Source organism: Hirundo rustica, chromosome W (assembly GCF_015227805.2).
Source record: "Hirundo rustica isolate bHirRus1 chromosome W, bHirRus1.pri.v3, whole genome shotgun sequence".
NCBI classification, from domain to species: domain Eukaryota; kingdom Metazoa; phylum Chordata; class Aves; order Passeriformes; family Hirundinidae; genus Hirundo; species Hirundo rustica.
The window spans coordinates 10,646,671-10,672,859 of NC_053487.1; the positions used below are offsets into that span (position 1 = coordinate 10,646,671).

A 26,189-nucleotide genomic window follows, 5' to 3' on the forward strand; every position below is an offset into this window, starting at 1 on the left:
TACAAACAAGCCCTGGGTCTGTTGGTAGATAAAACTAGCATTGAGAGATAACCGAAACAATGGGAAGGATTCTATTGATTGATGAATGGAAAAGAAGATACTTGCCTTTACAAACAAACCATAGGTTTGTTTGTAAATGAAATTGAATATTGAAAAATGAAAGCAACAATGGGGAAAACCCCATAAATCCCATAAAAATTAAAAATTAGCAGGGGGTTATACATTAAAAGGGGAATCTTAGGCATTTTGGGAAGTCTGTACCTCTCAAGTACCTCAGCCAATGGGGAAAGAGAGAGGGAAATGCGGCTGGGAAATTAGGATAAAAAGGAGGCTGCCTCCTCTGAAAAACTGAGAGACCCCAGGGGAAATGCCCCATGGCCTCTCCCTTTATTCGAATAAAGAAAAAGGACTCCTCTGTCTCCTTTTTGGACATAAACCTCTGGTGTTCATGGATTAGTTTTCCTAACAACCCTGTTCTTAAACTCATTCCACCAGGGCCCAGGCTGCTAAGTCTTTGTCTCCCCACGGCCTGACAGAGAGCTAAGGTGGGGCTGCCTGTCCCTGCAGATACCCTTCCCCGTCGGGCTCCGCCGGCGCATCAGTCCTCCACGGAGCGATCCCAGGAACGGCTGCGGCCTTCTCTCAGAGCCGTCCGCGGACCAGCTTGCAACGCCGACGAGCCAGTGTAGGGAAGACCCCTCACAGAAACACACCCCACGCCACCTCCCCTCACCGCTGCTTTTAAGACGTTTAACCAACCCCTCCGCTGCGCGGGCGTTTTGAGGGAGGAGTAAAGCCCCGGTCATCCGCGTGCCAGGGTAGGCGGAAGGGCTGGTGAGGAGTGTAGTATGTAATATCGCGTGACGTCGCGTGGTAGGGGAGCGGGCTCGGGTGTGCGTGGGCAAGGAGGAGGAGCTAGGCATGTAGTCACGTGACGGTGGTGAGCGCCACTGCTGCTTTGGGAGCACATTGGGCAGGTATTGCGTAGGGGGGTCGGGGCTGCCTCCTGCGGGGGGGGGGTAACGGATGGACGGGAATGCGCGCGCGCCTGCCCCCCTTCTTTGCTGCCTGCCCCGTTCGCGCAGTGGCTGCGGTGGACTCGTGCACTTAAGGGAGGCCTGGTGCCCCTTCTCATCTTAACTGTCCCGGGGCGGCTGTTGGTCCCTCAGCGGTCTGAGGCCCTGGGACGGGCCCGCCGGCCTAGGGCCGGTTCCTCATTCTAGTGTGAGCTTTTCTCAGGCGGCGGGTGCCTGCTGGGACCGCTCCTCCCCGCCGGGCCTGCTGCCCCTTCCCAGCTGCGGCAGGGAATGAGGGTGGTGGCGTGAGGGGAGGTGGCTCTGCCCTACTTATGCTGGCGGCCGCCCTAGGGAAGCTTCGCCCTGCTCTAGATTGCCACCTTTCCCCCTTCCCCCCCTTCCCTCAGGGGCGCGGTTAGGGGCTGCTGAGTAGGCCGCGGTTGCGGATAGCTCCTGCCCCAGTCCAGGTTCGTGTGGGGAGGGGAAGCCCACCTGGTGGGTGTCGGGAGAGGTGGATTAATTTTCTGCCCTTTTCTATTCTAGAGAGGTCTTGCACCCCCTTCTCTTATTTTCTCATCTTGTTATAGCTGTGGGGGGGGGTTTCTCTCCTGAAGCATTTGTGCTTCTGGTTCCTTGGGCTTGTGGGTGTGAAGAAGGGGCAGGGGATGCAGTGGACCTTTCGGAGAAGTGCATCTGGTGGAGGGAGGCGTCTTTGGGTCTCTTCCTAATCTCGAGTTGGGCCAAAGGAGGGCTGGCAGCACGGGAAGGGGACAAGTGGGTGAATAACTATTGATTTGTGTCTTGTGTAGAGTGTTACTTTAATGTTTTCTTTATCTCCTTCCCCGGTGCTCCCTCACTGATGTGGTAGGGCAGCTGTGTCACGGTCACAGCTACAGAATTCACTGACAGTAACATTTTGGCAGCAACACTAGGTTATTCAAGGACATGACAATGAACGAATTGTTATTTCTGTTAACAATTTCTACTTGGTCTTTCCTCACCCCTGACTATGTGTGCTTGTTGAGAATTGCAAGTCAGTGCAGGGCTTTATTATCAGACTGGCTTTTTTCATTTAAAAGCAAAAAAAAAGAGCTCTTCTGTGTCTGCTATTGTTGCTGAAGAAAATTATAGCAGAAAAGTGAGCTGGTAGAAACCCTTCTGCAAGAAACTGGATGTAGAAAGGTACCTGGTGCACCTTTGAGCTTGGTGCATGGACATGCAGAGAGAGCCCTCTTGGTTACCTTCAAAGGAACATGCGGTCTTGTGGAACAGAAACTTCGGGTTTGGTGTGGAGCTATGTAAGGGGAAACTCATGAGGGTCACCCTGCTTTGTCTCTAGCTACCAAGCAGTAATTGGTCATTAGTAACCTCAATTTGAGTGAACACTGAATGCTTATAATATATCAGCAGATCAAGGTGGGATAACCTCTGGGGTAGTGGTGGTGCCTGGTGAAATGGAGGGCCTATTCTGGTGTGAGAGCAGCTGTTTTCAAGAAGAGAAATTGGAACTGGATGTGAGGGTAGGGGAAGTAGCACTTGCCATTGAAACAGAGCCCTTTACAACAAATGGTAGCAATTCAGTCTTCTGAGGCTTTGCTTTTTTAATATTTACTAGGGCCTTTTAGTAATTCCCTCAATATACTTGGGCCTGATCTTTCTGTGGTGGTTTGATCTAACTTGTTTGAAGAATATATTTTTAACCTTACATGAGGTAACTTGAAAACAAGCAAGGCTAAAAAATTTTGTAGCATTAATGATGTTTGTGACTCCTGGAAGGTTACACTGAGAAACTGGATTAACTAGTGTAAATCAATTTTGTGGAAAATGAGGCAGCTGTGTTTATAACCTCAGCAATTTAAAGGATGTAGGGAGGAGTGGGGCAAGCTCTGTTCTAATTGCAGTTTTATCAGTATGTTGATTTTTTTTAAAAAAGTGTTTATAGTAATGAAAACAAAGGCATGGAAATTCAGAAACTTAGACTGTTTCACTTGCATTGTTTTGGCCAGTCCTCAAAAAAGCTCCTGGTGTCATGAATTGCAAAAGGATTTGACAGTTCAGGAGGACTTTGGAGTTATAGACTCACCACTAAAATCTAAGGAAGCTATGGGAAAACTCAACCAAAAAATCTTGTCTGTTATCAGGAGTGTGTGTGTGGTTTTTGGTTGCTTTTTTTGTGGTGTGGGTTTGTTGGGGTTTTTTTCCAATTTTTAAGCTACCTTTATAGAACTTAGGAGCAGATTTTTTGTTTTACATTTCTTTCAGGGATTTCTTTGTGATGCTTTCCTCATAGAATGCCATTTCTTTGTATGTTTTACATTTCTTGGTGACCCCCTAGTGATACTTACTGATTGTAGCAGAATAGTGTGCTGATTAATAGTGCTTGAGAAGTTTATGTATCATGGACTGTTAATATTCTGTTAATAATTACCATTGATAGTATTACTAATATGTCTTGGTTTGAAAGACAGGTATCTGCTAGGGAGGGGCAGGGCCTCTCTAGGAATGGGGAATTCCAATCCCCTCCCTCTAAGTTATTATAATTTAGAAAATTAAAGGGGCTTTTCAGGCAGAGGTATGGGGAAAGGAATAACAGTTCTTTACTGGTAAGTATAATGTTAGGAAAATTAATCCACGAACACCAGAGGTTTATGTCCAAAAAGGAGACAGAGGAGTCCTTTTACTTTATTCGAATAAAGGGAGAGGCCATGGGGTGTAGATATAGCTCCGCCGGACGGTTTGTGTGAAAAACGCCAATCACTTGTTTTTAAAATTTTAAAAGTTTAATAGTAAATAAGATGGTTATAAAAATAGAATTAGAGTAAAAAATTGAACAATTAGGGTTAGGACAATACGAGACAATAAAAACAAAGTTACAGATGTCTGGGTGCCTCCCCGAGCAAAAAGCTCCGGAGAAGGACTCCTGTTAACAAAGGATTATCTCTTAAAAGCAATAGCCTGTTGAATATTCATATATTTCATACATGATGCATAAATTCTATTCAAACAAAGAATTGTCTCTGGTTAGTATCACTTTTTTCCTTTAATCTCTATGGCGTCTTCAGGGCCGAGCAAGGCAGGAGAAGTTGCTCTCTTCTGATAAGGAAGTAGTAAATTCTTTTTTCTCTGAAAGATTTACGTTTTCCTGTGGTTGGTATATAAAAACTACATTTTAACTACAAAACTACACTTACCATACTATCAAAATATTAATACAACATTAACAATCAATACAACATAATACATATACTAAATATCTTGTGTAGAGCCATATAATATGCACTTTTCACAATCCTCCCTCTTTCTTTTTATAATTAATTTGGCTCGAGCAGTATTCATTGTTTTCTAGCTTTCATTATTCGCTCATTTTTTTCACAAATCAATCTCGCTTCTTTGAAGGGGTCTTCTATATTATTTTGTTTCTTTAACACCATAATCCTTTGTGGTGTTGTTGTTGTAGGCAACTTTTGGTCCATGTCCACTAATTGCATGCCTTGTACCACACTGGTGATGAGCCGAATGAAACGGGATCAAACAAGGAAGAAATATTAAACCAGCTGTAGCACATAAAAGGAAGAAGCCTAACTTTTTCTACCATTCTACTCCTAACACATTATCCCACCAGCTATTACTTAGCATTGATTCCTACTTTTGAACTGGTACGTGGGCGATTTTTCTGATATCATTGACTATGTCCAGGACGGCATCTCCATTGTCATCTATTTTTAAACAACAATCTGATGTATTGAACTTTCTACAAACACTCCCTTCTTCAGCTAATAGATAGTCTAAAGCCAACCTATTCTGATACACAGCCGCTCTTGTTTGGGTTTGTTGCCTTGATATTAATTCCATTGCCTGACCAGTTTTGTTCGTTATTATCTCTACAGCGGCTTGAAGTCTTATAATACGATTTAGCATATAAATTGGGGTTCGATATCCCCAACTCCCATCTTGTGCCCAGGTGGCTGGCCCATATGTTTCCAGTATGCGTTCAGGGGGCCATTCCTCATCTCCCCATTTTTGGAATCCTCCAATCAATTCTCTTTTGTTTCTCTTTAGATCCTCATAAACTGGTATCCCTAATTGATCCCCATCAGGTCCGGGTAAAAGAAAAAATCCTGGCTGTATAATTCCCAGAGTGCAGCTCCCTTTCCACTGAGAGGGGAGTTTTGGGTATGCTCTTTTTCTACATATCCAAAATAAGCCATCTGGAGCTTTCCAATAGTTAAATTTTTGTTGATCTATATTCTCTCAAAATTTGGAAATTTCTGGGATGCCATAGTAAGGATTTTTATCTGTATCATTACATTGAAAAAGTTCTATTTTGTTATCATACTTACAATTCACTTTCTTTGCTTTTTTTTGGGTCCAATACATGGTTGGTTCTTCTGGGACCCACCATACAGAAGTTCCATTACTAACCTTATATCTTTTACAGGGTGTTTTTCCTACTTCATGAAGGAACCTTTTCCTAGTGTGCCAGAGACATTCTTCCCCTATCACTGTTGAGCTTAAAATCCACCCTTCTGGTCTGTTTTCTCCACTTGTACTTGCTTGGTTCCATTTTAGAAGCTCAATTGGGCCTAAGCTGCTGCCTTTCCATGGCCATTCTTCTGACATCAGAGCCCCTCCACAGATCTAACAATTGGTTATGTTAAGTTCCTTACTTATTCTTTCCCCCAATTCTACAAACTGATTTTTACCCATCCTTGAGATATCTATTTCTTTTTCTAATTGCTGTTCAAGTTTGGTATACAAATCGTTAATTGAAATTGGCACAGGTTTAGGTGGTTGTACTGACTTAGCCTTTTTGTTTATCAATTGCTCTTTTACAAAATCTTGTGCTTTGTGCCCAGTAATGTAGGTAAAGCAAATCCATCTCTCCTCTTTTGGGCATTGACTTCCCATCCTGCTACCACTTGTTCCTAAGTTCTCTGCAATCCAGTACTTTTTCCCTTTATGTATGCAATTGCCTAATTTGGATGGGTTATAACAGTGACTGTTGACATGAGTGTGAAAAATGAAAAAAGAACCTTGGTGTCTTTCCATGTACAGCTTTTGGTAACACCTATAGCATGGCCTTGTCGATATCCCAAAAGGGAGAAGACAAAAACTGGGTGACAGAAAAAGGAGTAACAGAGGTCCAGTATGGCTTATACTCCCACCTTCCATGCCTATGGGGTTGCAACCCACAGCAGGTGTATTTGATCTTCTTGGTGGCGAATACAGAGGCCAATCTGGTCTTGCCCTCTATTTCCTTGTCACTTCCTCTTAGCTAATTTCCAGACAAATCATTTCTGACACTCCTTAACTCTCATTTCCCACTGTTCTTCAGGTATCTCTCATTCAACAGGCACTAATAATTCTCATCCACAAAACAAAGTTATTATTTCAATTTCTTCGAGTTCTACCTGGATAAGAGATCAATTTGGTCCTTGACACTTCCTGCAATGAGAGCGTCGATTGTGTGAACTACAATACCAATTCTTACCACAATCTAAACATTTACATTTAACCCAGCTAGCATGTCTGGTATTTGGGTGGATCAAACAGGGTATTTGGTCTGGCACTGATGGAAGTTGCAACTCCTTTTCTTCTTTGCGTAAATCACAGGCTAAGGCGTGAATACAAGAGTTCTCTGTCCGAAACAGTCCTGATCCTCCTGTTTGGAGTGGAAGTATTCCTCCCCAAGGAGGGTATCAGAGGCGTCTCAAAGCTTGTCCGGGCGGTACTTGAAACCACTGATATAAGCTTGGCCTTATCTCCCAATTAGGTGTGATCCTGTGTATGTTTCTTGGATCATTTGGGTCTTCCCAGTTCATTACCACCCAGTCCCCGTTTAAGAGTCAGTTTTGTATCACCCGGTTCAGATGTAATCGTCTACTCCTTAGGTTCTTCCACAGGTCCTTTGATTCTGCTGGCGTGGATCCACCCTCGTTCCTTGGTCCGGATCGCAGCCTCGGTCGTCAGCAATACCTGAAAAGGACCTTTCCATTGAGGAGTTAAAGATTGTTCTTTCCAGGTTTTTACTAGCACCCATTCCCTTGGATGAACATTATGGATTTTAAAGTCTAAGGGTGTGGTTTGAGGGATTATTCCTTTCAACCGAAGGTTTTCAAGAGGTTTTGCAATGGTGTTAACGTATCTTTTAACACTCATTTCCCCTACCTCATAGGTAGCATTTTCATGTTGGGTGGTTAAAAAAAGTAACCCAAACATCATTTCATAGGGTGACACTCCCAGGTCTGACTTGGGTTGTGTTCGGATCTTCAGTAAGGCCAAAGGTAGGCATTGTACTCATGACATTTGGGTTTCAACTATTAACTTGGTCAAAGTTCTCTTTAAAGTCTGGTTCATCCTTTCTACACGACCAGAACTCTGTGGATGCCATGGGGTATGCAGCTCCCATTTTATCCCTAAAGATTGAATTATTTGTTGTAACACTTGACGTTAAATGCGTTCTTCTGTCTGAGTCTATTCTATTAACCATTCCATATCTGGGAATAATCTGTTCTAAAAGGGTTTTACTTACCATGTTGGCTGAGGCCTTGGTAGTGGGAACTGCTTCTACCCAATGAGTTAGATGGTCTGTTATTACTAATAAATACTTCCATCTTTGTACTTGAGGAAGTTCAGTAAAATCTACTTGGATACTTTGAAATGGTCGAAGAGCTAACTCACGACCTCCTAATGTTGTTTTTCTCATCACCTTTTTGTTTATCCTTTGTCAAGTTATACATTTTCCAGTTACTTGCTTTGCTACTCCAAAAATCCTAATGCATCCATAGTTCCTTAAAAAATGATCACACAAAGCCTGAGTACCCCAGTGGGTTTTCTGATGCATGTCTTCTAATATTTTTCTAGCCAGTATTTTATTAAGTAATTGTCTTCCATCAGGAAGTTTCCATTTCCCCGATTCAGCCTGTTCTCCTCCTATCTTGTTTAATTCTTTTTTCTCTGCTTCACTAAACTTTGGGATTTCCAAATTTTCCTCATTTGGAGTTAATATTAACATGACTCTTTCAGCTCCATTTTCTGCTGCATCCTTAGCTTCCTGATCTGCTAAATTATTTCTTCTTATTTCTGGGGTCACTCCTCTTTGGTGTCCCTTAATGTGTACTATAGCTATTTCTTCAGGTAGTTTTAATGCCTCTAAAATCTCTAAAATGAGTCCCTCATGTACTAATCCTTTTCCTCTTGAGTTAAGTAGTCCTCTTTCTTCCCAAATTTTTCCAAAAGTATGTACTACTTCAAAAGCATACCTCGAATCAGTATATATAGTTCCTTTCTTGTGTGCTAAATATTCCAGTGCCTTTTTTAGAGCATATAATTCACAAGTTTGAGCTGACCAGTTTGAAGGTAATTTTCTTTTTCAATAGTTTGCATGTTTTTTCCATCAACTACTGCATACCCTGACATTCTTTTTCCTTGTAGACATCTGGAGGAACCATCCACATAGATTATTTCCCCTTCTGATAGGGCTTGTTCTTCAAGATCTCCTCGAACTTTTGTTTGGTATTGGATAATTTCTAAACAATTATGTATTAGGTTATCTGCTGGTTCTCCATATAAGAATTGAGCTGGATTTAAACTTCTGTTTACTTCTAATGTCAGATCATCACTATCTATCAAGATTGCGTCATATTTTAACATTCTAGAGTCTGTCAACCATTTTTCAGCTTTCTGATTTAACACATTTCGAACCGCATCAGGTGTGCACACAATTAGTTTACCTCCAAAAGTAAGTTTATGACTTTCTTCTACCAGGATTGCAGTAGCGGCTATAGCTTGAATACATACTGGCCAGCCATGGCTCACTGGGTCCAACATCTTTGATAAATAAGCTACTGGTCTCTTTACTCTTCCCCACTCCTGGACTAGAACTCCATGAGCTACCCCCTTTTCTACATTCACATACAGATGAAAGGGTTTTTCTAGTGAAGGTAAGCTTAAAGCTGGTATTGAGGCTAGTTTTAACTTCAATTTTTCTAATTTATCATCATCTTCCTTGGTCCATTTTATATTATTTCCCTCTGTCAACTTTTCATACAAAAATTTTACTGCCTGTGTGTACCCCTCAATCCATAATCTACAATATCCTAATAATCCGAGTAGTTTTCTGATTTCCCTCTTTGAAGAGGGAGGTGGGAGGGATAAAATTCCTGCAATTCTCTCTGGATTGAGCCTTCGACTACCCTTACTTATCAAGTGTCCAAGATATTTTACCTCTGGTTCTACAAATTGCAGTTTCCCTTTTCATACCCTTAATCCTTTTTTGCCAAGAAAATTTAAAAGTTTTATTGTAGCTTCTCTAACTTCATCCTCCCCAGATAGTAAAAGATCATCCACATATTGGATAATTTGTATTCCAGGAGGAGTGGAGAAGGCTTGCAGTATTTTTTCTAAAGCTTGCCCAAATAAGTTTGGAGACTCCGTGAACCCCTGCGGTAATTTCGTCCATCTTAATTGCTGCTTTCTTCCAGTTTTTGGATCTTCTCATTCAAAGGCAAAGATATTCTCGGCTCTCCTTGGCTAGTGGACAGGCCCAAAAAGCATCTTTAAGATCCACTACACTAAACCACTGATGCTGGGGTGGAACTTTACTTAGAAGTGTATAGGGATTGGGTACCACTGGGTAACGAGACCGAGTTCTTTTGTTAACCTCCCTTAAATCTTGTACTAGTCTATAACTCCCATCAGGCTTCTTTACTGGGAGAATAGGGTTATTATGGGGAGACATACAAGATTCTAATGTCCCATCCTTTATTAGTCCTTCTATTACTGGCTTTAAACCTTCTCGTCCTTCTAAAGATATGGGGTATTGATGTACACGTATGGGACAATCTTCTCTCTCTATTGTAACACTTATAGGGTCAATATTTAATCCTCCCCTATTTCCTGCCCCAGCCCAAACTTCCTTGTTAATTTTTTCTTCATCCTCTTGGCCTAATTTTAAGACTTTAGCTGTCATTTTCCCATCTTCTGGTATAACCCCTATTCCTAATTTCACTTGTAAGTCTCTTCCTAGTAAGTTGCTACCTGCCTTTGGGACCAATTAGACATCTCCCATCCAAATTTTAGTTTCCCCTTCAATTACTACATCTTTAATGACTGGAACTGTAAAAGTTTCTCCTTTTGCCCCTGTTACTTTTTCAGTATCTTTACTCACACTATAACCTTTGGGTACATTTAGAAGGCAGGTTCTTTCTGCCCCTGTATCTACCACAAATTCTAATTCTTCTCCTGTGGGACCCACTTTTAGAGTTATCACAGGCTCTAGATGGTATTTGTCCCCTAAAAAATAGAGCCTTTGACCTCCCTATTCCTCCTCTGTGCCCATCTCTTTGAAGATTTTCAGATCTATTACCTGCTTAGGACAATTTCTCCTATAATGTCCCTCACCCCCACAGTAAAAGCAGACATTCCTGGAATGCTGCTGAGACTTGGTTTGTATTGGGATTCTATTTCTTTCCTTTCCCCTGTCTCTATTAATTTTATCTCTAGAAGTAGTGCCTGTATGTTTTTGATTTTTTTGGAAATTGTTTTCTCACATGGTGACTGCCATAAGTTTTGCTTTCAGTTTAGCTTTCTCTTCATCTCTTTGGACATAAACTTTCTGAGCCTCCTTTAATAAGTCATCTAATGATTTATTATGCCAATCCTCAATTTTTTCTAATATCTGGCCAGGCATTAGTAACAAAGTTAATCCTTAACAAAGCTTTTCCCACATCAGTTTCAGGGTCTATTCCGGAATATTGTTTCATATTTTTCCTAAGCCTGTCTAACCATTCAGTTGGAGATTCTTCTTTTTCTTGCTGTGCCTCAAAAGCTTTTTTAGCGTTTTGCCCTCAGGGTGCTGCTTCTTTTATTCCCTTGATTATTAAATTACAATATTCATTCATGTATTTCCTCCCTTCCTCATTATTTTGACCCCACTCAGGAGGCGCAGTTGGCATTTTGTCTTCTCCAGGGGGGGCTCTTGTGGGTTCTCTTTTTCCCAAACATTTATTCCAGCTGCTCTGATTAGTTGCCTTTTTTCCTGAGAAAATATTATTTTCATTATAGACTGCATCTCTTCCCAAGTAGAAATATTTGGACCTAAAAACTGGTCTAGTTGTTCAGCTGTGCCGATAGGATCTTCTAAAATTCCTTTGATTTCTTTTTTAAAATTCCTGACCTCAGAAGAAAGTCAAAGGGGCATTTACAAAACCCGTTCCACACCCCCCCCCCCCCCCCCCCCCCCCCCATTGGAACTTCTCTCAGTGGGAATAGACTAATTTCTTTATCCCATTTTTGGTTTTCATCCTCTGCAGTCTTTTTCTCGTGTTTTGAGAAAGAATCCAGAGAGGGCTGTCTTTTAAGTGAACTTCTAGTGATTCGGTAAGGCATTTCTAGAGAAAAGTCGTTTCTCTGAGCAGTCGCTGTGGTTACTGAGGGAACAGAGCTCGGGGCTGGAAGTGGGGGGAGGGCAGGGCATAGTGCCAAGGCTTGGTCCTCCAAGGGCGGAGCGTAGGCGGGGTTTGCTGCCAGGACCGGCAGAGGAGGGGGCAGTTCTGGGGGATACCAGAGGGGAGCGTGGACAGCCTGCACGGGGCTAACGGCGGCTGAGTCAGCGGCTCGTGGCAGAGACAAAGCAGCAGCAGCAGCTCCCAGCGCAGCTGGCACGGGCAGGGCAGCCGGGGATGGGGCAGTGGGGGAAGCGATTGGAGATAGGACGGCTGGGACCGACGGCACCCCTGGCACGGTCGGGGCTGCGGCCCTAGACCACACGTCAGGAGGGACCCCCGGCACGGCCCCCAGGGCGGCTGCAGACCAGGCGGCCGGGGAAGACGAATTCCCCGGCGGGGCCGGGGATGGAACGTATGTGGGGACCGGCGCAGCTGCTGCTGGCTGTGAGCGGGCACTCGGGACGGGAACCGGGGCTGCCGGGGACTGCCAGCCCGCGCTGGCGGTGGGCGGGGCTGAAGCGGGACCCGGGACAGGGGCCTCGACCGCGGACGGATAGAGCGTGAGCGGGAACGGAGGGGGCAAAGCCTGCAAAGGATCCCACTCTTTTTCCTTCTTTTCTTCTTGTTCCCTTCCCTTTTCTTTCCCCTTTTTCTTTTCTTGTTTCGTCTCGGGCATTTCTGATACGTTAAAGATTTTTATTCTCCTAAAATCTCCTGTCCAACATGTGGCATATTCTTATTCTTCAGGCTTAAACGGTTCTTTTGAATTTACAAATACATTTAGAGCCTGACAAATCCAATTCTCAAAAGAGCTATATCTGGGCCAATAAACGTGGTCAGATCTTATTTCCTTCTCTGCCCATTCTATCATGCAAAATTGTATCATCTTTACCTTTTCCTTTTTTTTTGTACAAGGGTTTTTATCCCAGTTAGCTAACATAATGCTGAGAGGGCTATCTTGAGGTATTTCTGTTGGTAATTTTTTACACTCTTTTTTTCTTCCTTGTATCCAACTTAGTTTTTCTGTCCCATTTTTCAAGATTTTATCTATTCGTCCCCCACCTCTGTTTTTCACTTTCTCTTACAACCTAAAGACCATTTCTATCTATGCACACACACAAAAATCCCTTCTATCCCACACAAATATAATACACCTCCCTCTAAGGAGATATAACAGCCAACATTACCTGTGCTTTCTTCCATCTACTCTTACTTCATTCCTCCTTCACTTTTACACACTCTTTCACACTCTTAGGACATGAAGCCTGTCACCAGAGAATCATGGCTTTGTGTGGCCCCCCCCTCGCCTTGGGTTTGGTCTCTGGGTTCCAGTATAGCTGGGCCTCTGAGGAGGGCCCATAATCTGATCACCTCTGGTGCCGATCCACCTATGAGGCTAATTTGCGTGCCACTTACACTTTACTGCCCCCCCCACTCCACACGCCCGGAGGAAAAGGGCTGAATTGCGTGTCACACACACACGTTTTGCCACAGCCCCCACCTGCCCGGGGAAACTGAGGCAGATTTTGTGTGTGACTCACTCTCACACAACAAAACAACAATAAGGTACCTTTTACTTTCAAATCACCTATTACAATTTTAGGTGTTACTGGCCAGTCCCGGTGCTCTTGGATATCCCCTCAATCTAGCTGTGTTGTTCAACCCCAGATGCTCTTGGGCATAACCTCAATCCGGCAGAACCCTGGGTGTTCTTGGGATAAACCCTCAACCCAGCAGGTTTCAGTCCTGGATGATCTTGGGGCAATTACCCCTCAATCCAGCAGACTTTTTTACTTCCTAGGGGTCCCACCCCTTCTCTGAAACTCAGTCCCAGTTTCCCTGGGGGGGATTCTTCTTATCGCTCGCTTCGTCTCTTTACTGGCCGTCTTTCTCGTGAAAGAACGGAAACGCAGCATGGGAGACTCCGCACTCACTTAGCAGGTCTGGGATAACCAGCTGCCTCTCATCCGCACACATTCATCCCCCCCCTTAACCGCCCCTCCAAACCAGTACTTACCTGTCCTTTGTCCTTGGGTCTTTGTCTTCGTGTACACTTTAGTCTTAGGGGCTAACTACCGTGGTTTTAGGGAATCTTTTCCCTTTTCTTTGTTTTATTGCCTCCTTTTGTCCATTGATCGTAACCTGCATCTGCCGGTCACAGCAGGGGAACACTGAGCGAAGCTGCCCAACTGGGCAGGGCGCGCCGTCCTCACCCTGATTCCCCTAAGGCACCAGCAGTGAGGTGTTATAACCATCCTCTGCTACCATAATTGCGATAAACACCAATCACTCGTTTTAAAATTTTAAAAGTTTAATAGTAAATAAGATGGTTATTGTTATAAATAAAATCGACCAGATTCGATTTATCAGAAATTTAGAATTTTATTGTGAGACAAAATATCAGTCTCAGAAAGCCACAATTAAAAGGACAGCGTCGAGCCTGGGGTCGGCGCCGGGTGAACAACGATAACACACTCTGCCAGTCTGTTATCCCCCAAGTTCACATCTGGGGTTTGCAGCAGCCTTTTTTTATACACTGGATCGCGGAGAGAGGCCTGAGATGATGTAAGTCCTCCATCTGAAGCAGCTTCGTTAAGTATGCAAGTTTCAGTTCTAAGAGTCTGAATGGATCAGCGGAGGACAATGCTGTCGATGGTCGGTTCCAGGTGTGGTGTAGACATGCTGATTTTTGGCCGGAGACCATCTAGATACAGATCTGAAACCATCATCGGGTTCTCCAGGCTATCATCTCTGTGTTCCGTTGCCCTTTGTTTCCTTTCAGCGATTCCTGGCAGTGACAGTCTTCTGTCCTCCTTTCTGGTAATTCCAATCAAGCTCTTTCCGTGTCCCTCCCAAACCTTTTCAGGCTAGGGATATTTTGTATTCTGTTGAATCCCCTTCTTCCCAAGTTAACCCACAAAATGCTAAAACAAAACCTAACTTCTAACATGCTACTTTATACAGGACTTATAATCATACATTCAGTATCACAATTTATATTCTATTAACATGAAGTAACTTCAGAGCAGATGTTACATTCCTTTTAACGCTTTGTAGCCAAAGCATGTTTGTGTCTCTCTCCTGGTAACTAATGCATGTTTGTGTCTCCCTCCTGGTAATTCTTAATCATGTTATGTCTCGTGCTTCCCCCTCCCTTGTCCTTTCAAGCGAGAGAAATTCCTGCACCTTTTCTGAGCTGCTTAACTCTGAGTTGACTCAGAGTTTGTTGGATTAAGATAAAACTTACATTTATTTAGATGATTTTAAATTTTATCTATCAACACGAATTAACTTTAGGACATATATCACAATCCCCCCTCTTCTAAATTCACCAATTTAATTCGTGTTCTGGTTATAGTCTTTTTTCTCTATCAAGATAAAAAAGCCTCTTAACCATTTTAATTATTCAGGTTATATTTCTCCAGTTGTCTCGTTCCAATAGGTTTTTTTTCCTATGCTTCCTTCCTGCATTCGAGCTTCAAATTTTTCTAACACCTGAGCAGCTTTACTCCTTTTCTCACTCAATTTCATGATTTTTGGGACTGCCTTTGTTTTATTTGCTCCCCCTGAGGCCAATTCAGGGTCCATAGGGAGTGCTGCTATTTGCATTCCCTGGACTACTGTATGGATTAATCTAATTAGACAGGGTATCAGACAGGGCAAGAAGACTAATCCAGCAACAGAACACAGGATAAAAAATCCCACCTTTTTCCACCAATCTCCTGCCCCAAATAGTTGATCTAGTCATTGTTTTTAAGATTTTGTTATCCCATCTGAGCAGTTGTTCAGGGGCCAAACTCTCACCTTTCCAGGGCCACCTTTCTGCTGATCTCAATCCCCCACAGATCCAGCAGTTAGTTAGCCCCAATTCGGTGGCAATTTTTTGCACTATATCCAGGAAGAGATTCTTGCTGGAGGCCGACAGGCTCCAGTCACTAGATTCTCTTTCTAATTGCTCATATTGCTTACTAAGTGTCCTCATCCTCTCTTGCTCTATTCTTTTCCTCTTTGCTTCTAATTCCTGCCTTTTTAGCTCTAAGGCTACCTTTTGTATCTTGTTTTCTGGGTCCAATCCTTCTTCATCTTTAGAAAAACAAAACACCTTTTCTAGTTTCAGACATACCCTTTCATCATTCTCACTCAGCAAATCCAGTAATATGGGTCCTCCACTTAAAGAATTGGTTTGCAATTTCTTATTCTGTCCCACCCAATATGTTTTCCCGTTAAGGGTACACATGTCTAGCTTTTTCTTATCATAACACAATTGGTTCACTTTTAAGTATCCCACAAAGGTACTTTCTCTTTTCCCCCCAATCCATACAGTTTTATTACATTCCATGCAGGTGGGAATGAAAGGTAAGTGATATAAATAAAATGGACCAAATTTAAAGTATCAAAATTTAGAATTTTATTGTGAGACAAAATATCAGTCTCGGAAAGCCACAATTAAAAGGACAGCGTCGAGCCCGGGATCGCCGCTGGGTGAACACGGATATCAGTCTCTGCCAGCCTGGTATCCCCCCAAGTTCACAATTTTGGTCTCCAGCCACCCTTTTTTATACACGAGATCGCGGAGTGAAGTCCGAAATTCTGACGTTATCCTCTCCGAGGCGTCTTCATTAATTATTCAAGTCTCGGTATCGGGAGTCTGAATAGACCGGTAGGGTGGAACAATGCAGCTGATGGCCGAGCCCGGGTGTGTCGTGGATATGTTAATTTCGGCGGAGACGAGTAGAGATATCCATCTGAAGTTATTATCTTGGTCTCTGGACTTGTATCTTCGTCTTCCGTGGTTCTTTGTTTCTTTTCAGGGATTCCCGGCAGCAATAGTTTCAAGGCCCCCTCTCTGGTAATTCCAATCATACTTTCCTCGTGTCCCTCCTGTGCTTCCCAAGCTGAGGAAATTTTCCATTTTTGGTTTCTACATTTTACTTTTACCTATGTTCGTTTGAGCACATCTTTGACATTCATATTCATACAGTTTAACATTTACCTTTTATAACTTGATAACACGAATTAACTTTAGCACATATATTACAGTAAGCCTTTTAGTTCCCTTCTTTTCCTAGACATTGCCATCGGGTTATTGGTTCTGTTCATTTGAAACCCACTATTCAATTTGTAGTCCCCTCCCTTTTGCAATGTAGACCAGTCTACTCGTACCCTGGATTTCGAGACCTGATTCCAGGTAAGTTCTGAGTGAACCTCTGGGGGGTCAGTTCCTTTCCCCGTCTCCTCCTTGAGGTTGGGGAGGCCATTCGTGGGGTACACGGCTAGGCTCAGGGTCACCAGGGTTACCCACAGGCGTATCCCTCTGCTCAACCCTTCGCCCGTTGGGGTGCCACCAACGGCGGGGTAAACCATCTTCCTGGCAGCAGGGATATTCTTCAGGGCTCCTGCAGGTGCTCCTTTGAGCGTATTGCCTTTTGAATTGTTCCCACCTGGCTAATTTCACTTGGTCAGCTAAACAGGGTACTTTCACTGTTCTCCTACACTCAATCACGAGTGGCTCCGCTCTTTTATTTAGTCCTCCCCTTATTCCGTTTGTGAAATAATGAAACCACTCAGGAGAATCCAATTCAAAAATACCCGATTCTGTGGCAATGTATAGAAATAGATTCGTAAGCCTGCTCTCCTCCTCAAAGCAATGTTCACATAAACCCCACGGCCTGGCCCCTCTGTAACAATGAGTCACCCAAATCTGTTTACAATACCCGCACTTAAAATGAGCAAAGGGATAGCAGGGACGTCCTGCTTGGTTACAACTTATCCGATAAGCGCTGGTCATTAGGTTTCCCGATGTATCTTCAGCTTTAAGTCTCCCGGAGCTGAGGTGACTTTCCACTGCGGAGAGCTGCTTTTCTGTTCAACTCTTTTCACCCGAGATGAGTGTGTCCAACCCTTTTCTGCTGTTCTCACTGCTGTGTCAGTGGTGAGGAGGACGAGAAAAGGTCCCTCCCAATGCGATGACAGCGGGGCTTCTTTCCACGCTCTGATTAGCACCCGATCACCCGGCTGGATTTTGTGGATAGCAAATCCTAGGGGGGTGCTTTGTGCTATTAATTCACGTCTCTGTAGTTCCTGTAAATTTTTGTTAATCAAGACAATATAAGACTGGATCTGACAATCCTCCATTCGGGGGTGTCCAACCGGCATTCTATGCTCATATGGCATTCCATATAGCATTTCAAAGGGGGACAAACCAGAACCTGAATGGGGTTGGGTCCTAACATTTAGGAGAGCTAAAGGAAGGCACCTCACCCATGACATTTTAGTTTCTAGCATAAGTTTGGATAATTGAGCTTTCAGAGTCTGATTCATTCTTTCTACCTGGCCTGAACTCTGAGGGTGCCAAGGAGTATGATATTCCCATCTGATCCCCAAGGCCTCTGCTAAGTGTTTTATGATCTTTGATGTGAAGTGGGTTCCTTGGTCTGAGTCTATAGAGTCAGGGATCCCATATCTAGGTACTATTTCCTCCAGTAACTTTCGGGCCACGGTTTGTGCTGTTGCCCTGCGGCTAGGGAATGCTTCCACCCAATGTGTTAATTGGTCCACTATTACCAGTAAATACTTATACCTTCCTATTTTGGGTAGCTCAGTGAAATCTACTTGAATCCTCCCAAAGGGACGGTATGCTAAAGGTCGTCCCCCTGGTATATTTTGTCTGATTCTTGACTTATTAATTTTCTGACACACTAGGCAATTCTGAACTTCCTGCTTTGCTAATTCGAAGATACTTTTGCATCCAAAAAACTTCAGGAACTGGTCTGCTAATGCTTGAGTTCCCCAGTGGGTTTGAGAATGCAATCTCTTCAGTATTTTTTTTGGGCATATGTTTTTGGAATTAATTCTCGACCGTCAGTGAGTTTCCATTTTCCATCCTCTAATGTACCTCCTATCTTTTTAAAATCCTTGATTTCTTTTTCTGTGGGATGCGGAGGAAATTCCTGGGGACTTTTTGGTATGTTCTCAGGGATTTCAAAGGGTGAGAAGAGCTGCTTTTCTGGCTTCCTGATCGGCCAAATTATTTTCCCTTATTCTGAATTGTAATCCTGCTTGATGACCCTTTACATATACTAAGGCAATAGCTTTTGGTTCTCTTACTGCTTCGAGGATTTGTCTGATTAAGTCCTCATGCACCAAGTTTTGTTGTTTTTTTTTTGGTTTTTTTTTTTTTCTCGAGTGTTTATTAGTCCCCTTTCCTCCCAAATTTTTCCAAAAGTATGTACCACCCCAAAAGCATACTTAGAGTCAGTAAAGATGGTCCCTGTTTTCCCTTTCAGCTCTCTTAGGGCTTGCAGTACTGCATACAATTCACCTGCCTGAGCTGACTAAGAATTGCTTAGGGGACCCGATTTGACCACCTCCCCGGTTTTCCCATTTATGATGGTATACCTTGATTTTCTTTTTCCTTCTATGACTCGGGCCGACCCATCTACAAACCATTTCTCCCCCTCATCTAATTCTTCATCTTCCAAGTCCTCCCTTACTTTTGTCTGCAATTCTATCAAGTCTGAACAATTATGCATAGGCTTCCCCAGTGCTTCCCCATACAGAAATCCTGCTGGATTGCTTGCTTGGGTTGTTCTCAATTCCAATTCTGGAGCATGGATAAGAATGGCCTCATACTTTAAAAGCCTCGCATCCGTGAGCCATTTTTCAGCTTTTTGTTGTAAGATAGTCCTCACATTGTGTGGGGTATAGACTACTATAGGAGCTTTAAATGTGATCTTTTTGGCTTCTTCCACTAATAGGGCCACAGCCACTATGGCCTGCAAACATGTGGGCCATCCCCTGCTTACAGGGTCTAATAATTTTGAAAGGTAACTTACAGGCTTTTTATCTCCAGCCCATTCCTGTGTTAAAACCCCGTAGGCTGTGTGATTACTTACATCCACATATAACTGGAACTTTTTGTTTACATCTGGTGGGCTCAAAACAGGGGCTGCTATTAAAGCTTCTTTTAATCACTGCAAACTCTTATCATCATGCTCAGTCTACTTTACTTTTTCTGTGGTTAATTTTTCATACAGGAATTTTACCTTTTTTACTATACCTTTCTCTCTTTCTCCTGCAACTAATAAGTCGTCAACATATTGCAGGATTTTTGTCTCTTTTTAGGGAAAACTGACTTATCAATTGCTCTAAAGCTTGCCTAAATAAGTTGGGAGAATTTACAAAAGCCCTGAGGCAGGGTGGCCCATCTCAACTGTTGCTTACATTTGTTTCAAGTCTTCCCATTGAAATGCAAAAAATCGCGACTGCCTTCGGCTAAAGGGCAGGTCTAATATGCATCCTTTTAAGTTACTTACACTATACTATGTATCTTTTGGGGAGACCCCGCTCAGAAGCGTGCATGGGCTTGCTACTGAGTTTTAGCTGTCTTATTCACTGCTTTCAGATTCTGCACTAATCTATAACTCCGGTCTGTCTTTCTCACGGCTAGCATCAGGTTACCACATCAGGACACACACGGCTTTGAAATTCTCTTGCTCACTTAAGTCATCTACTACAGGCTTCAGTCCCCGTCTTCCTTCTAAAGGGATTGGGTACTGCCTGATCCTTATGGGCTCTTCAGGCCTCTCAATTTCAATTGAAATGGGTTCCATAACCAATTTTCCGGCTTCTTTCCCTGTATGCCATACCTTGAGGTTAATTTTGTCCTCATCTTCACAGGTTAGTTTATATATGCTAACCATTATCTGTGAATTCCTTACAATGAGGTTAATACCCAGTGCAACAATCAGGTCCCTACCCAGCAGGTTGTAATCAGCTTCTTCTACTAACAACATGTCCCCCAAGCAAATTTTATTCTCTGATTCAATTTCCACATTCTTTACAATGGGGACCTTAAACGGTTCCCCTTTAGCTCCTATAACCACCATAGATTCTTTGCTTATTTGGCACCCTGGGGGCAACTGTTTAAATGTACTTTCCTCAGCCCCAGAATCTACTAAAAAATCCATTTTTGTTCCTTTGGGTCCTATCTTCAATGTTATCAAGGGCTCCCCCGATGTTATGGACCCCAAAAGATAAAGCCCCTGACGTCCCTAGTCCTCCTGAAACATCTTTTCATCCCTTATCCTCTTTGGACAATCCCTTTTCATGTGTCCTTTTTTCTTACAGTAAAAACATTCCAACCCCTCCATTCGATTCCCTGAGGTCCCTTTCTGCGGACGTATTGGCCCCTTCGGTGGTGCTTTCCCTAAGGGTTTCTCCGAAGCTTGCCGGCGTTCCTGTTTCTGGGCTTCCCTTACAGCAGCTACTAATACCCTAGCCTGTATTTTCTGTTTTTCCTCATCCCTTCTCATATAGATTTTCTGGGCTTCCCGCAGCAATTCCTGCAGTCCCTTCTCCTGCCATCCCTCGATCTTCTCCAGCTTTTTCCTGATGTCCTCCCATGATTTTGCTACAAACTGGGTTTTCAACAGTACCTCCCCCACGGGAGAATCGGGGTCTGTCCCTGAATATATCTGGAGGCTTTTTCTCAATCTCTCTAACCATTCACTGGGAGTCTCATCTTTCCCCTGACATTCCCCGAAAACCTTACTCAGATTTTGTCCCCGGGGCACGGCCTCTCTGATTCCCTGTATGATGATATTCCTCATATCAATCATACTTCTCCTACCCTCCTCGGTCTGAGCATTCCATCGGGGATCTTGGCTTGGCCATTTCTGATCTCCGGGAGTGCTCTGAGGGTTTCTCCGTTCCCATTCCCTTATCCCCGCTTGTCTTATCATTTCTCTTTCTTCCGTATTGAACAAGGACCTGAGAATAGCTGTGAGATCCTCATATGAATAGATGCTAGTTCCCAAAAACTCATCTAGCCTTTCGGAGACCCCTAAAGGGTCATCCATAAGCTTCCCCATCTCCTTTTTGAAGGCTCTTACATCGCTGGTATTAATCGGGACGTTTACGTACCCGATAATTCCCGGAGCGGTGGGTATTTCCCTTAGGGGGAGAAGATTAGCTTTTTCACCCTCCCCTTCACTCTCCACCTCATTCATTCTCTTTAGCTGTCTTCTGGTCCTCCTAGCGGGAGGTGAGTGTTTTGCTTCTGCCCAACCCTGCTGTGTATTTGCAGGGGAACTAAAGAAAACCGCCAAATCTAAATCAGGCAGCAGGTCATCCCGTGTTGGTGTAGAGGTGTGTGTACTTTGTGTCCTCCCTCCCAGTGGCTGAGGGGCTTGTACAGGTTCTAGCGGGGGAGGGAGCCCAACCGGTGGGAACGGGGCCCCTGATTGTGATTCTAACGGAGGGGCAGATGGAAGAGACGGAGGCATAGGAATTCCTCGTCCTAAAGGAGGTCCTAATCTCCCAGGGTTTTGCGGATTATTCTGCTCTGGGAGGGGAGGGGGTGAGGGCACGATGTAAGGTGGGGGTAGATTGTCTAAGGGTTCCCATTTATCCCCTGAGACAGCGGTGGGGTTTTCTATCTTCACGGGTAACAGCCTCGCATCAATTTTTCCCCAGACCCCAGCATATTCCTGTTCCTCCGCATTTCCCTTTTCTCTGACATAAAGCACCAGTGCCTTACATATCCATTCCTCAAACGTTCCAAACACGGGCCAAGTTACGTGATCCCGTATTTCCACCCCTCCCCACACTTCTATGCAATAGTGTATCATCTGTTTCTTGGATTTTCTCTCCCTTATGGGACATTCTTCCCAATGTTCTAACATCCATCCCAGCGGGCTCTCAACCGGGATTTCGGGGATTCCTTTACCGGTTCCCCGTTTTGTTTTCCTTAAATTCCTTTTACTAGTTTTGCTTTTTGTTTGCCCCATGGTGTGGGTTTACCAGATACTTGCCCTTTGTGGGTGATCGCTCCCCCCCCGGGGTTTCTCTGGTGTGTGCGAGCTCTCCCTTCTCCTTACTTCCTCCCCGGACCGTTCCTGGTCCAAGGCTGAAAGGTTTACCAGTCCCCGGAACTCTTGTAAGGACGTAACCTTCCCTTTCAGCCTTCCTGTGACCGACCCCCCCTTTCCGAAAACTCCCCGAGTTTTCAGGGCTTAACGTGTGAGGTGCGTTTTACCCCCGAAACTTTCGCTTTCCCTGCAACCGACCACGTCCCTCACGGGACAATGGAACTGCGATTTTGGGGTCCCACTCGCTTCGTGATAAAATCACGTCTCACTCACACGCTCGGTCACTCCCACTCAACCACGCAATACTTACGATCCTTTTCCTGCGTGGATTCTTTGTGCACGTAGATTTTTATGTGTAGTTCTCTTCGCCGTGGCTCCAGAGGTTCTGCTTCCAAAGAAAAACCTCCCCGAGTTCCCCGAGAGCTCTGACCTCGCCTATCTCCCTTTTAAGTGTGGCTTTTGCGGTTTCTGTTCGTCGTGTGGTTGATCGGTTCCACCCGGCTACCCCAGCTCCGCCAGGCCGCTGAATTCAGCAGGGCGCCTCCTGGTCAGAGACGGGGGTCCCACGGGGGTCCCGGTATCACTCCAATCACGTCGGGGTCGCCAGAATTGTTATAAATAAAATCGACCAGATTCGATTTATCAGAAATTTAGAATTTTATTGTGAGACAAAATATCAGTCTCAGAAAGCCACAATTAAAAGGACAGCGTCGAGCCCGGGGTCGGCGCCGGGTGAACAACGATAACACACTCTGCCGGTCTGTTATCCCCCACGTTCACATCTGGGGTTTGCAGCAGCCTTTTTTTATACACTGGATCGCGGAGAGAGGCCTGAGATGATGTAAGTCCTCCATCTGAAGCAGCTTCGTTAAGTATGCAAGTTTCAGTTCTAAGAGTCTGAATGGATCAGCGGAGGACAATGCTGTCGATGGTCGGTTCCAGGTGTGGTGTAGACATGCTGATTTTTGGCCGGAGACCATCTAGATACAGATCTGAAACCATCATCGGGTTCTCCAGGCTATCATCTCTGTGTTCCGTTGCCCTTTGTTTCCTTTCAGCGATTCCTGGCAGTGACAGTCTTCTGTCCTCCTTTCTGGTAATTCCAATCAAGCTCTTTCCGTGTCCCTCCCAAACCTTTTCAGGCTAGGGATATTTTGTATTCTGTTGAATCCCCTTCTTCCCAAGTTAACCCACAAAATGCTAAAACAAAACCTAACTTCTAACATGCTACTTTATACAGGACTTATAATCATACATTCAGTATCACAATTTATATTCTATTAACATGAAGTAACTTCAGAGCAGATGTTACATTCCTTTTAACGCTTTGTAGCCAAAGCATGTTTGTGTCTCTCTCCTGGTAGCTAATGCATGTTTGTGTCTCCCTCCTGGTAATTCTTAATCATGTTATGTCTCATGCTTCCCCCTCCCTTGTCCTTTCAAGCGAGAGAAATTCCTGCACCTTTTCTGAGCTGCTTAACTCTGAGTTGACTCAGAGTTTGTTGGATTAAGATAAAACTTACATTTATTTAGATGATTTTAAATTTTATCTATCAACACGAATTAACTTTAGGACATATATCACATAGCCCATTATGTCCTCTTTGCTTCTCAGAGACCTAGTTTTGATTTGTGTTGTTTTTCATATAACTTTCCTAATCAGGTTATGCTCATTAAAGTGAGTGCCAGGATGAAAAGTTGTGAAGTAGCTCCTTTACCATTGCCTCAGGTTCATATTTTACAAAAATAATAGAGGGTTTCTCTGTTTTGTTCTGACGTGAAAGTCCATTCTCTTTAATTTTGGCTATCCAAACTGGGAATTTGTTGGAACTACCCATCTGCCTGGGGCTTCTGCATGCTGTTTCAGGTATGGTACCCTCAGCCCTTTTCTTCCCACTACTTTGCAATGCTGCAAAGAGTAAACAGTGACTAAAGACAGATTAGAGGTGATACAGTCTGATGCCTAAGATCTCATGGCTTACTCAGTTTGCTTTTACTATAGCATAATTATTTTGCTGAGCATATTGTTTTATTTATGCTCCCTCTAGACTAAAGCTTGTAAGATAGCTTATGTGAACAACTTTACTCAGCTCCCTTGGAGTTGTTTCTACTCTCAGTTCTCTTGAATTTGTTCAGCTGTCTTTGTGAAAGTTGCAAGACATTGTGGCTTCTTTTGAAGGTAAAATTGCCAAGCTTTTCTTCCCCTCCCTCCCCCCCAGCTTGTTAAATCAGTCTTCCAATAGATGAGCTTGGAGTTCTTATCCTGAATGTGTGTAGCATTTTGCATTAAAAATGATGAAATGTTTTCCATATTGAGAGATCTTTGATCTTTCTCAAGACTTAAGGTTTGCTCAAAGTAGCATTTATATTGTAAACTTTATGGTGGGGGGGGTTGCTTTATTGTACAGGAACCACTGGCTATTAAAGATCTGCAAAAGATGCAGAATCAGTGGAATTTGTGTTACAGGATCGTTCACTATTTGAATCCAAAGTTAAATGGAGAAAACAAACACTTTCTTAACCTCTAGATTTAAATTGTTGTACTTTTTTAACCTGGTTTAATGGAGGGGGAGTACCCATCTTAATCTGTTCGGCAGCCCTATAGTTTAAGGTGTTGTCCTGGTTTGGGACAAATTTGGGAGAAAACCTCTGTATAGGATCCCTCTAAGGAAGGAAACTCAAGTGGCCTCTCCCTCTAACCGGTCCGGTAAAAAAAAAAAACCTCTTTGGAGAAAAGTGGAAAAAACTATTTTACTAAACAAATGAAGTGCATACAAGTATAAAGAATCAATAATATGAAACAATAAAACCTCTCCTTCTGAAGTGAGATGGCAAATTGAGAAAGTCCTTGCTGTGGGTGTAGCTCGGCTCTCTCTCTCAGTGTCTCTCCTCAGTCCCAGTCTCTCCGGCGCTGCTGGAAAATGCTGAGGTCCAGGCCCCGGTGGGCCGCAGGTGCAGCCCCCAGTGCTCCCCTGGGTTTTCAGTCTAGAGCAGGTTTAAACAGTTCTAAGAAAAAGGAAAAAAAAAACAGTCCAGGGAACTTCTCTGCCCTAGCTAGCTGAAACTAACTAAAAGCAAAAAAAAGATCTCTGTCCTGCAGTCTCTCCAAGCCTCCGCCGAACACCCCGTCCACAGAAGAATGTGGAGGAGTCAGGCAGTTTTCTCAAAACAAACTCTGCGCTTCTCCTTGCTCTTAGAACCAGTCTTAAAGGCACAGGACTCAATATACAGCACAAACAGAACAGATGATTGGGGATACAAGCATCATTAAGTTACTCTAGGACAGGTGTAAAATTTAAATTCAGTAGCCATGATCATAGTCCCAAACATTTTTAATGGTTAGCTGTAGAGAGAGGAAGTTTTTCTGAAATTTTATTCTGTGTGATATAGGCTTCACCTAGAACATTTCAGTTGTATTTCTTATGACTAAAATACTGTTCCTGGAAGTAGGATGATGTTTTAGAGACCGTATTGAGATTGCTTTTGAGCAAAGAAAATAATTATTATCTGTAACTGTATTTGAGCAAAGAAAATAATTTGTTATTTTCAACTGTATTTATTTTGTTAGGTGTTTTGAGGATGATAGATATAATAATATAGAATGAAGCATATGGCTTCTGAAAACCCTTTTGTTTCCTCTATTTGGTTTCAAATCTTAACTGAATTGTGGGTTTGGTTTTTTTTTTATCATAAAACACTTGTGCCCATTGCCTCTGGTCCTGTCACTGGCAACTGCTGAAAAGAGCCTGGCTCTGTTTTTGCACCTTCCCTTCAGGTATTTATATGCTTTGAGACACCCTCCTCAAAGCTTTCTTCTTCTCTAGGTTAAGCTACTTGACATAGTCAAGTCTAGT

At 43.5% G+C, this 26,189-nt stretch overlaps 1 protein-coding gene across 4 annotated transcripts in view; it reads left to right on the forward strand.

Moving 5' to 3' along the window:
- Positions 1–901: 901 nt before the first annotated feature.
- The window catches only part of LOC120764843 (ubiquitin-associated protein 2-like), a 256,201-nt gene continuing 230,913 nt past the window's right edge, over positions 902–26,189 (forward strand). For 2 of the 4 annotated variants that reach the window (XM_040088935.1, XM_040088945.1), the window contains exon 1: positions 949–977. The gene's annotated coding sequence lies outside the window, so the exon portion shown is untranslated. Of the gene's footprint in view, positions 978–26,189 lie in introns of all 4 variants that reach the window. The other 2 variants (XM_040088943.1, XM_040088936.1) reach the window with 2 other exon arrangements.